The sequence below is a fragment of the Liolophura sinensis genome, chromosome 13 (assembly GCF_032854445.1).
Source record: "Liolophura sinensis isolate JHLJ2023 chromosome 13, CUHK_Ljap_v2, whole genome shotgun sequence".
NCBI classification, from domain to species: Eukaryota; Metazoa; Mollusca; class Polyplacophora; order Chitonida; family Chitonidae; genus Liolophura; species Liolophura sinensis.
The window spans coordinates 26512463-26525032 of NC_088307.1; the positions used below are offsets into that span (position 1 = coordinate 26512463).

The window sequence follows — 12570 nt, forward strand, 5'->3', positions numbered from 1 at the left end:
GAGGGTAAACTACATGTACAAAGACTTACTGTCATTTATTTCTTTGATTTGTATTTAACGCCCTTCTGAAGCATATTTCACTTACAGGTACTTACATGTACACAGTGATTTATTTATTATTTATCTGGTTGGAATATTACGCCATACTTAAGAATATTTCACTTATCGGTTGGTTGGTGTTTGAGATGTTGGCGTGTGCCAGTCGACTGATAGGGCTGTATTTCACTTTTACAACGGCGACCTGTATTATGGTGGGAGGAAACCGGACAGAGCCCTGGGAAACCCACGACCATCTGTAGATTGCTGACAGACCTTCCCACGTGCGGCCAGACGAATGTTTTGTTTTACAATGTTATTGTCAGAACAGGGAACCGACGTGGTCGAGTGGTTAATATCGCTTGTCTCCCAATGGCAAGGCCGCACTATCCATGGGTTCAATCCAGATCTTGGACTTGGAATTAGTACATTTTCGCTCTCACTATTCGTGGGCGGCTTTGGTGACCATATAAGTGGACGACAGCGCCGGAATGAGCGTTAGGACAGTCCAGCATTGGTCAAAGATCGGATGTCTTCAATGAATATGATGTGCATGTGTGTATCACAGACGAAGAAGAGCTCGTCAGTAATTTGCCGTTCGGTGTCATCCACTTGTTAACCTAGTCGTCGTAATCTATGCAAAACATTCTTGACTACCTCCTTAAACACCCATCAGTTAGCTGTATGGCGTTTCTGTGTAAAATTATACCAGCGAAGGAAATTGCATCGGATAAGAATTATATGCCATCTTAGTCACCGGAATTTAAATACCACCATAAATCAGTTGAATACAAGAGAGTCTGCGACACGAAGAGATTTAAAGAACGATAAACTGTATTTGCATTTCATAATTTCTCTTTCAACCAGTGAATAGCACCACCAAATTCAGTACATCTCGTGGTGTCATAGAGAGTTAGACAACGATTGGATTTAGGACAGCAGTCGGTCGTGAAGTCACTGGATCACTCCACTAACAACGGAGGGGTGAGCAGGATTAGCCATACCGGAACAAGTTACGATTGACTCCGATCGGTTTCTCCGTCTTGAGAAATAGCCTGGTCCCAAAGGGTGTTATTCGGTTGCTGACGGGAAGTAGTTCCCTCTTCAGATCGCCGGGGAAAAAGTTTCGGACAGGTATTCCGTACATTCTCTGTCTTTTCTCTGCAACTGAGGACCTCGTTCGTGGATCACCCTGGCGGTCGTGAACAGGCGAATGGAGATCGGCAAGAAATTCACTGAAATCTAAAAAGTTGTTTTTCTCGTTTTAAATCATCTTTGTTGCCTGACAATTCTGGTGAGTTGTCAAAGTTTCCAGAGTTTACAAGAAGCCCCACCCCTCGTGGTTTGGAGACAGCTAATGGCGAGAGAAACATCAGTAAAATAATGTCCACTAAAATCACCCGAAGCTCCATTTTGTGGGAATCTGAAAAAGAAGCAAACATAGAGATGTAGCATCTGCTATGGACTTCAACGAAACTTAAACTACATGTACGAATAAACATAAAAGGAACAGCACAATCTCCTTTGGGTGAATAGCTAAAAGCCAGTGACAACAAATCCAATTAAAAGTCTACCCAAGCAGTGAACTCTTTTGTACACTTCTGTAATACGTCGATGTTTCTTCAAAGTTGTGAACGTAAAGCTAGATTTCGTCAATTTCTGCTATAAGTGTATACCAGTGTTTACAACACAGAACAACTTTCGAGTAAAAGGTGCAAGTTTATACAACAAAATCCTGATGACACGTATTTAAGAAAGAGTGGAAGAATTTAAGGAATTTGACTGTGAAACGATTATTGAATGGGTTTTCTATTAAAGCTATCATTGCAGAAACGAATAGTAAACACTGAAAACTGTTTTTCTCCTTCTTCACGCATGTTTATGCATGTTTACTTCCAGTGAAAAGAACTTGTTGATTAGACGACAGATGCTACTTGTTACCAAACACCTAGACCAAGCACCTAGTCTGGGCCATTAACGTTATCCTGTTCAAAGGTAACAACATATAATTATGTGTAAATCGATGTTATGCTTGAAAAGACTGATTAGCAAGACGTTGATGTGGAAACAACTGTTCCTACATCACCCGTGTTTTTCGATATTTCGAAATACAAAACGTGTTCCATACTTTCTATGGAATGTGCAATTTATAACAGTATGTTATATATATGTGTGTGTGTGTGTGTGTGTGTGTGTGTGTGTGTGTGTGTGTGTGTGTGTGTGTGTGTGTCAAATGTACAATTCGATGTTTATCACAGCTCAACATTATAACATCGTGTCAAATGTACAATTCGATGTTTATCACAGCTCAACATTATAACATCGTGACTGTTATAACATTGTATACTACTGAAATTAATACCTGCTTAATATAAGCAATTCAACGATGGCGCCTCCGTGGTCGAGGAGGTAAGCACGCTAGCAAATGTGGTCGCTCTGAGTTCAGCTCATGCGGGCTTCCTGTCCCTCTCGTACGTGGGAAGGTCTGCCAGCAGCCTGCTGCCCAGTTTCCTTCCACCATAAAGTTGGCCGCTGTCATATGAGTGAAATATTCTTGAGTGTGGCGCAAAACAACAAGCAAGTAAAGCAATAAACTAATCAATTCTATGGCGATGAGAAAAGCATGTCAACTACAATACCCTGCACCATTCAAGGTATATAGAGAGCTTGGGCCATGTGCATGACAAACGAACGGGCTTAACTGACATTGAAGCAACAAAAAATAACAATATTCAATGTAATCCATCATCTACTGAGCATTGTATCTCATTCTGTTGAAGCATAGCAACCATTAGATCCGAGATCTATTTGATTTTTTGACAGCTTAGCTTACAGAAAAACAGTTCTGTACTTTTCCATTTACTCATCAGGAAATCGGTCGTTTTGAGCATGCTGTCCTCAATATGTCCAAGCTGTAGGCAATAAAATCGTGTTCAATTTCATCCTGAAGAAATTTTGACTTCATATCACATAGTTATTGGTGACTAATACAGACCATAACGTAATGATTAGCACAGATATACCTGACGTATTGACAGCCAGTAAAACGTCGCTAACCGTTCCACTCGATTCTCTTTTGGCATTCAGCACATTTTGTTCCAATGATGTATAGGGGAAGTATAAGTAGCTATTATGTTACATATGATAATCTTAATTCTGGAAGATCAACGGAAAGTTCACCCTTGAAGTTGTGTCACTGATTTTAAAATGACGCTTTGTGATGTTCAGATGCTGCCCAGTAAAGTGTATGCTATACGGTTAAGTTAATTGCCAAATTATCGTCTTTAACATTCTTGCATAATGAGCTGAATTTAATCTATGGAAAAATATTCATAATCACTTCAAGATCATAGAATCCGAGGTTTCCTGACGCACACCTCTGATATTTTATGGACACCGCATGCAGGCGACAGTACCGATTCAGATCGGTTAATATGAAAATTACCTTTAAGCTGGGAATATGGTCAACGAATCTCAGAGCTTAGCCGCATGTGCAAAGATAGTTTATTTAATTTTGACTGGTCTATGACGCCATATACTGAAAAACTGTTTCTTTTATACAATGACGGCTGGGTCTCGATGGATGAGAGGATTAAAGTGCTGGCTAAACGACTGTCAAGAGCTTGATCAATGAGGGAACAAGTTCGAATTCAGCTCTTGCTGTTTCAGCTAGGGTTTTAATTCCATGGTTTTGCCATGTCCTTGACGAAGGCATCGTAAAACATTCTTAAAACACTAATAAGTCAATCAGCGTACGATGAAAAAAGTGGAATTCTGGGCGTCAGTTGAAATCGTTCCTGTGGTTGTTTATTCATTGTGATGACGACACAGCATTTCCGGTAGTTCTAGAGTTAAGGAAATGCCATGGTGCTACCTATTAAGCATTTACTTAAAAGGTTGGAGTGAAACCCTAAATGCGGTAAACAGACAGGTAGCCACATTTCATCGGCTATAAATGTCAGCATTGAAAAACCATCACACCGTTTTCGATGCTTTTGTTCTGCTGTAGTCTTTTGTACCTAGAGAATGCCGTTGACGACCTCATTTACCGTAAGAAAATACTGCCTGTTTTGTGGACTTTTATACTTAAACTTTTATACGTGTATTAGCTCTGCCTTTTCTTTCTGGTATTTCTAGAATATTTTCAAATTCCACCTACAGAGCAGGCGCAAAAATGTAAAGAAAAGAATTCTTCGTCAAGTACTTACATGAATTGAAAAATTTCTTGCACGGGTTTTTCCTCAGTCCGCGATTTCGTGCACCCTTGTTGCCTATGGAGGTGAAAGTAAAATTATGAGCGGGTTACACAGAGAATATACATGTATACCAGATATTTTGCTGAGTTGCGAAGATAACGTGATAATTAGAGTCACACGTGTTAACCAGGTGAACGTTGATGGTGACGCAGGTTTATGCTTAATGCGCTCTTCCAGGTCCAAAAAAAACAAACTAGGCAGGAATATTAAAATGGTATGAATGGAATAAGTATCACCATGGCTCTATGGAATCACCATGGAATCACGAGGATTATTACTATTTAACCTTGATATCCAAAGTGTGCACAAAAGGCAAGATTTTTGGTTTGAAATTTGCCTGATGTGATGTGATGTTAATGAATGATAGAGTAGATCTGTATATTTGAAAACTAAGCCAGGAAGAATGGAACAGATCAAAGAGCTCATGTGTCGTTGTAAATTAGGGGCGTTGTCAAATTGGTGTTTTCTTCTTGTTCTGTTGTGTATTACTTCATTTCGCGAAACACCCGGGTTCTTCGGAAGGAGTAGAAGGCGACTTGGAAACTGAAAGATCAAAAGTCTAATTCCGGATTCGACCACCTTGCTGGCAAACGGATGTCCACAATAACCCCCGACGTCCTGAGGATTTATCTGACGTCAGGCATGATCTGCAATCGTGCTGAAAGCAGTTAAGTTTATTGCTGGACGTATTTTTATAGTTTTGTTCGTTGGCACCTTTTTGTTTCTGGGATATTCAGTTCTATTTACATTTACTATTTGGACCGGGTATATGAAGCTCATTAGGCATAGTGGTACATGTAGATCACATAGGTTGCTCAATAACAACAGACAATGATATGTTATTACGTAAAAGGCAACACGTAACAAACATGTTGACAAAGTTGTCGTGTTAACACGGACAACAGTATAGCCTACAGCTGGGCTCGCCATGGGTTCTTCCAGATAAATCTGTACTAACTGTTGACAATATGTTGGCTGCATATCGGTCGAAAGTTGTTCAGGTACCTCTGCTCCTGATGTAACGCAAGTCAGAGACCTTGGCTAGGAATTAGGATGTCGATTTTCAGTAAACGTCTGTTGTCTGTTACACATTGAACATTTTTATTTATTTCTTTTTTTTTTATTTTTTTTTTTTATTTATTTATTTGATTGGTGTTTAACGCCGTACTCAATAATATTTCACTTATTCGACGGCGGCCAGAATTGTCGTGGAAAGGAAACCGGGCAGTACCGGGTGGAAACCCACAAACAAAGGTTTTATTGTTTTCAAGCCAAAATACAGAACAAGTTAACTGTTTGATTCTATTTACCTATATACACCCCTAATAATCAGTTCTGAAAGAGTTTGTTTCCACACTATTATTTCCCACAACAACCCAGTGGAGAAAGTCAATGTACAAAATACCTACTCTCCAGCATTACCATATTGGTCTATCACATTCCGTCTATCACAAACCGCAAACATTTGCCAGATTGTAATTATGTCACAAATCTATTAAAATATGGCATGCTTTGTGCCTTTTCAGTTTCAGTTATGGCACTGAACTTATCCAGCTACACCATAAGTAAAATGTAAGTAACGAAAATCTTGGGAAAGAAGACCAGACTAAGGTGCGACTTCCTGCAAAAAGCCAATGTTGTTTTGTTAATGACCCATCTAACAGTGTGGAAGTTAAATGATGGACTAATCGACGGGCCGACAAAAAAAGAGATATATATGAACAGTCAGAATAAAACAAGAGCCGTATTTCACCAGTTACGTGTGGGCAGTTATCACGCTGCCAGATATCACTGCTCTGTTTTTCCTCTCTGTGCTGTACGGCCGGCCCCGATAGCACAGTTGGTAAAGCGTCCGCTTCGGGAGCGCTAGATCCAGGATCAATTCTGGGTCGCGTCACACCTAAGACCTTAAAGGATTAAGTTGTAGCTTACTCGCTTGTCGTTCAGCGTAAAGGGGATAGTGCAACGACTGGTTGACTCGTATCAGTGTAATGGCTCGGGCGAGGCAGATTACTTGCCTTCGGTAAGGCGTCTCAGTGAAGCAGCACTAGATAAAAGAGCGGTGGAAATCTGCCCTGCAACAAGGGAGCATATAACATGCACTCTAGGGATTCCTTCGTCGTCGTGACTGAAAAATTGTTAAGTAATGTAGTAATTCTACACCAGTGAATTCTAATCAGTTGTCATTAACATCACTGCATTTTTTAACCTAATTCTACTAAAACCACGGTGCTCAGGGGAGTGAAGTTTGCTACCATTTGCGTATTTACATGAACAGAATAAAACCCTGAATGAGGTAAACTGACAAGAGGCCGTATTTCACCACCTACGTGCGACCATATGCCAGTTATCACACCTTCGTCCTCTGATTTCACTCTCTATGTTGCAGCCTTTAATTATAAATTTACGTTTAGAGGTGCCTGCCGAAGCTAAAGAAGAAAGGATGACCGAATTCCAGTTATAAGCTGCAAAAAAACAAAACAAGAACACCTTGTGTCGTTCTTTTCCACTGTGGGGCGTCAGAATGCAATGATGCCAGTCGTTCGTATGCTTATTATCGACGTCATATCTCACTGCACCTTATTTTAGAAGTTTTAGACCACTTTATTAGACGTTACTCGTCTAGAATTACTCACAACGCTGTGTTGTCATCACATGTAAATGAGAAATACATCAAAAGCAATATAAATGCTGGCCGCCGACGTACATGTGGAATGTTGTTGACAATGGCGCGAAAATTAAATGAAACTAAAACTGCATGCAGTTATACGACTTCCAAGCGGTCTGTACACACAGTTTTTAGCATTCATTTTCTACAACTTTCCCCTTTTTCTCAACCACAGGCCGTTCAAATCTATCAGTTCTATGCCCTTCTGAAAAGACCGCAGGTTTGTCTAATACAAGCACAAAATATGGCTAGACATAATCCATATTAGACAATAAATTCTCCGAAAAACTGAATTGCGTGTACCTTGTCGAAAGAGATCTCGTATTTTCAACGAAAACAAAACTATTTTAGCAATACCCAGCATCTCCAAAAATCAACCATAGTGTCCATTCTTAAATCCGAAATGAATTTGGTAAGAATGGTAAGGAGTAGACTGGATTTGAATCTAGGCTGCTAGGATTGGCTGTCTGGTCCCTAATAATTTTATGGTAATGGATGAAAAAAAGAGAACAAAGATTGTCAGGAATGAACTGTATTTGAACCGGTAACTGCTAGGGTGATGTTCATTTGGGCTATGGTGAAAGACAAAAAACAAAACAAAAAAAACATTGTTCACAAATAGCAGTACTGGGCCACAACATGTGGAGACAGATTGTTCCTTTGATCTAATGCTCCTACCGCTAGACAGAATTAGAACACACGTCCTGTAGCCAGCACTCCACAGTGATGCAGCGGGTTTCATGCAGCCTAGCACTAAGCTTTTTTAAATGGGAGGTTTGTTCATAACCTGAAAACTATACTAAAAATATTAAAAGTACAAAATAATGCTTAGAGGTTTGTAATCCTGACGTCAAGGAATACCAGCCAGTGAGTTTATTTTAGCATTTTAAGCAGTTTTTAGAACTGACTTACTTTTAAACTAATTTCATTGGTCAGTTACAGCACAACTTGCATACCGAGCAAAAAGTTTTTTTACAACATGGGTACGGCGATCCACCTTATATTTGCAAGTGAAATTTCATGCAAAGATGGTTTAAGACGGAAAAAGATGGTTCAAGCTTATCAATAAAATTCAGAATGGCTGCTAAATCACGTGACTAGCCCAAGAGCACAAAACGTCAAAAGCTGCTCCATATGTTCGTTATGAAAAAAGCAAAGTTTGTTTTTTTATACCTTTACTGGTTTTGGAGATATTGCAACTTTAGGAGCTATTTGCGAGATATTTTAATTTTCTATGGCAAAACTATCACTCGTAGCCCGGCAGTCCTAAATTAAAAATAAAGATCTGTAGTTGATCTATCTACTGACCAATTTTCAGCTTATTACGGTGTCCGGTCACGTGATATTTAAAATATGACACTAAAATGAGCTATAATTGCAATTTAAAGAAAAGCTATACATCTTAGGAAAAAACTAAAACCATGATTGTCTTCAGAAGGTCAATCTGCATCTAACTGCTGTCTTGTTTTTTTTAAATTCAATCAGAGGTCATCTTGTGGACTAAGACGACCAATAGCAATTATCCACATTTCTCGACCGATTTGCGGAAATTTTTAAATCGTGATACACCCAGTAGTCAGTTTTCAATGCAATCGGATCAGTGGTTCCAGAGAAGAAATTATTTCCAGATTTCCGTATTTCTCCAATATGACCGAAAAGTGGGTCACGGGTGGGTAAAGTTTTATGTGCTGGACTCCGGCAGGTAGCCCAAACGATTTGGTAATGAACATGTGTAGAAAGTTAACAGCTGCGACTCGTAGTTTTTTCGCAAAACGAAGAAGAAGCAGTTGTCAGAGAGGAACAAAAATAATCTGAGCGAGAACAATAGTCTTCTAAGCTTCTCCTAATAAATAAATCAATAAGTAAATAAGAGCAATGCACGCGAAGATGTCTTAACCAAGGCACACATTATCGTGCCTGTCCCAAACTTTGGTCATTTGTACGTTTTTGCATTAGTGAGAAGAGTGTATTGGTAACAAGACAGATTTCACCGATCACTCATTTGAGACTGTACGCGACAAATTACGACAACGGAAGAAATGTGGAAGGGGAAACGGAGAGACCTTGCACGAGGCCAAGCTCGGCGGAGCGAGAGATGGTCGCCTTGTGTGTGACCCCGCGAGAGGAAGTGGGGTTCCCGTTAGGAGCTATGTGGGAAGCCCGGCTTTATGAACCAGGAGGACACCCCGTGCTCTCCGCTGGGGACAATGCTGCTACCGTTAATTTCCACGGACGCTGACGGTAATTTGAAAGATTATCGAAGTAATTCCTTAGACCGTTGCTCTAATTTGTCTGCTTATAGATGAGGACGGTCCTGGTGGTTAGAAGACGCCTTCTTGTGGAGTTTTCTCTGCAGAGCCGTGTAACACAGCGATGTGTTACAGACATACACTATCTATTTTTTATTAAGCCCTAATGCATGGGAAGGATTGCGGGTGAGCAGGGGTCAATTTCTGCCCATTAGGAACTTTTTCTAAACGACTGTCGGTTTGCCAAAACAAACGTGGGATGCAGACTTCCTACTTTGTTAAGCTCTAAATAAAAGTATAGGGCCTTTATTATATGTGCTTGGCATATGATCTTTTGATCCCACGAGAATGACAGAGTGGATGATCACTAGAGTGAGATTGTTTTCCTAGTGGAATCATGTACTCAATACTAAAGTGAATAAATCAATGAATAGCATTGGTTTAACGCCACATTGGCAATATTTCAGCCATATCGTTGCGACATAATAAAGTGAAACAAAAACAAAAAATAAAGTGAGCGTCAGTACAAAGGCCACTAAAATCTACATCCATTTCTACCTGTATTTATTTATTTATCTTTGGTTTTTGTTTTCCTGTTTGTGTCGTGGAGGGCGGTTGTAGCGAAAGGTTGGGATAGGGTGGGGGTGCGAATTTTGAGGTGTGTGCCATGGACCAAACTTATTGTCACCCCAGATTCTGTATTTCACGAAAGCTAATTTGTATATGTCATCAGATTCGTCATCAGACTCTTCCCTGTGTATCTAACCGTGTATCTAAAAACTTTCTTAAATAAAATTCTATCGGTTGAAACCTTAATAGTGTTTGGCAAAATTATTAGTACGTTTGACCATTGGCAGTTCCTGTCCAGTTCTTTGTCCAGTACATCTAAGGAACAATACTAGTCTTCAGTATACATGGATTGTAACAAGTTCAGAGAATTAAATGTGTTTTCAACAAGAGATCTTAGTTGAAACAAACAAAACAGCTCATACATCGATCAGTCTGTTCCTGGTTTATAGCGGCGAGTGAGCCAACTGTGGCTAGATTCGATATCTCGACCTTAACGGCCAGATATGACAAGATTTAATTATTTATTTATTTGTTTGATCGGTGTTTTACGCCATACTCAAGAATATTTCACTTATATGACGGCGGCCTTCCCACCTACGACCGGAGAGAAGGTCAGCATGAGCTGGACTTGAACTCACAGCGACCACATTCTTGATAGGTTCGTGGGTCATTACACCACGCTAGCGCGCTAACCAGCTGAGCCATGGAGGCCCCATTATTGGACTAGATGCGTTATACGGGTGGACTCTGATACAATGCAATAAGAATGATTATTAAATGTAATTTTTACAGACTTTGAAATAATCCAAACAGCATACATGGAATTTGCCAGATTCACATGTTTTCATTGTTCTAGAGGTCATTGTACAAAAAAGAAATGGCGCTCGCTAAAGACCGCATGCCTCCCATCAACAGCACGTGGAAAAGTTTGTCAGTCAATTGCGAAAAGATCGCTGGTTTACTCCGCCCACAAAACTGTCCGCCGTCGTATATGTTAAAAATTATGTAGTATGGAGTTAAACAGCAGCCAGTTAGAATAGAAAAAAATATGAATTTGTGCTTCGAAACATTTATATACCAGTCGTCAACCAAGATGTGCGCTCCGGGTCGGTAATCGTAAGGCTAATTCCTAAAATGACGCTTAACACTAACTACCAAAGGACTAAGAAAATATATACAGTACGAAAATAGGACGCGATCATAGGAAGAGAAGCAGTCAGCAGTTTTTAATGATGTAGGAAAGACACACGGTATGTTCCTTGAAGGTAGTGGTCATACTGTGTTATATTAAATGGGAACTGAAGGGAACTGCTTGGGTATAACTCACCGTGTATTACAAAATGAATTACAAATTGCAATCAAATAGCAGCCAAGAGATGATAATCTCCACAATATTATTCCATCAGTTGACTAGTAATTAACAAGCCAGACTTCAAAATGAAAGCATGGTTGGCATATAAAACACTACAGTATAGTGAGTAAAATCAGAGCTGTGACGACAGAGGCCATTCATATTGTAAGATGTAAAGCACAACTCAACCTTGACCAGCGCACGCTGGCTTCATTCCCGGTCGTACGTGGGGAGGTCGTACGTGGGGAGGTCTGACAGCATTCTGCTCGTGATCGTGTTTTTTCCCGCCCGTTTTCTTTCTACACAATACTGGCCACCCTCGCATAAGTTGAGTACAGCGTAAAAGTATAACCAAATCAATCATTTAAACAAACATGTTTGTTATACGCTGGTAATAGCACAGTGTAGAGAGAGAGCCATCAAAATCCCCAACACGATAAATATTGAAAATCGCGAAAGTGCGAAGGTCAAAATGACCATAGTGCGTAGAGAAACTCGAATGGGCGAGGTGAAAACGCGAAAATGCGAAGGTCGAAATGGCCTTGTGAAAACATGAATGGGCAAGGTGAAAACGCGGAAATGCAAAACTTATACAGGTGAGCACCTTTGGGTTTTCGCATTTTTGTCCTTATAGTTGTAACGTCAAACTTTAGAAAATTCGAGTGTGAAACGGCTGAAAACACCAATAAAATAAATATGTCATAAGTCGTAAGTATTTCGCGCGGAAGCGCTTCCTCTAACCAGGTGCATCACATGCTGATTTCCTGTACGTGGGAAGAAGTCTGACCCCCGTCGTATAAGTTAAATACTCTTGAGAACGGCGTAAAACACCAGTTCGACAAATACGTAAATGTATACCGGGCACATCTTATATTGCAACATGACTGTATTTCTTGACGTAATTCTATTTTAGCCAAGCATGGTGCTAGAAGTGATGTTAGTTGCTACTTTTAAACATTTATATTAACAGCTATAATAAAACTCTCCCTGCTCAGTTGGTTAGCACGCTAGCACAGCGTAATGCCCCAGGAGCCTTTCATCAATGCGCTTGCTGTGAGTTTGTCCAGCTCATACTGGCTTCCTCTCCGGGCGTAAGTAGGGAGATCTGTCAGCAAGCTGCGGATGGTCGTGGGTTTCCACCGGGCTCTGCCCGGTTTCCTCCCACCATAATGCTGGCCGTCGTCGTATGAGAGAAATATTCTTGAGCACGGCGTAAAACACCAATCAAATAAATAAATAAATAAATAAAACTCTAACTGATGCCAGGCATAACTGGTTATTTGTGACCATTTTCCAACTATCACACTATCGCCACTGCTCTCGTTTTACTTCCTATTTTCTCGTCTATTATACTGAAACAAACTTAACAGTTTCACTTGACAGTGTTTGCAGGGTCTCGCTTGGCAGTGTATTTATAGTCCGTGCTTAAATCTATAGTAA

The 12570-nt window shown here is 40.2% G+C and overlaps 1 long non-coding RNA gene across 1 annotated transcript in view; it reads right to left on the reverse strand.

Moving 5' to 3' along the window:
- Positions 1–693: 693 nt before the first annotated feature.
- LOC135480707 (uncharacterized) overlaps positions 694–12570 on the reverse strand; it is a 36415-nt gene continuing 24538 nt past the window's right edge. Inside the window, exons 2-3 of the long non-coding RNA XR_010445954.1 lie at positions 4245–4307; positions 694–1459 (exon numbers count right to left, since the gene is read on the reverse strand). This is a non-coding gene — a long non-coding RNA (uncharacterized LOC135480707). The remainder of the gene's footprint in view (positions 1460–4244; positions 4308–12570) is intronic.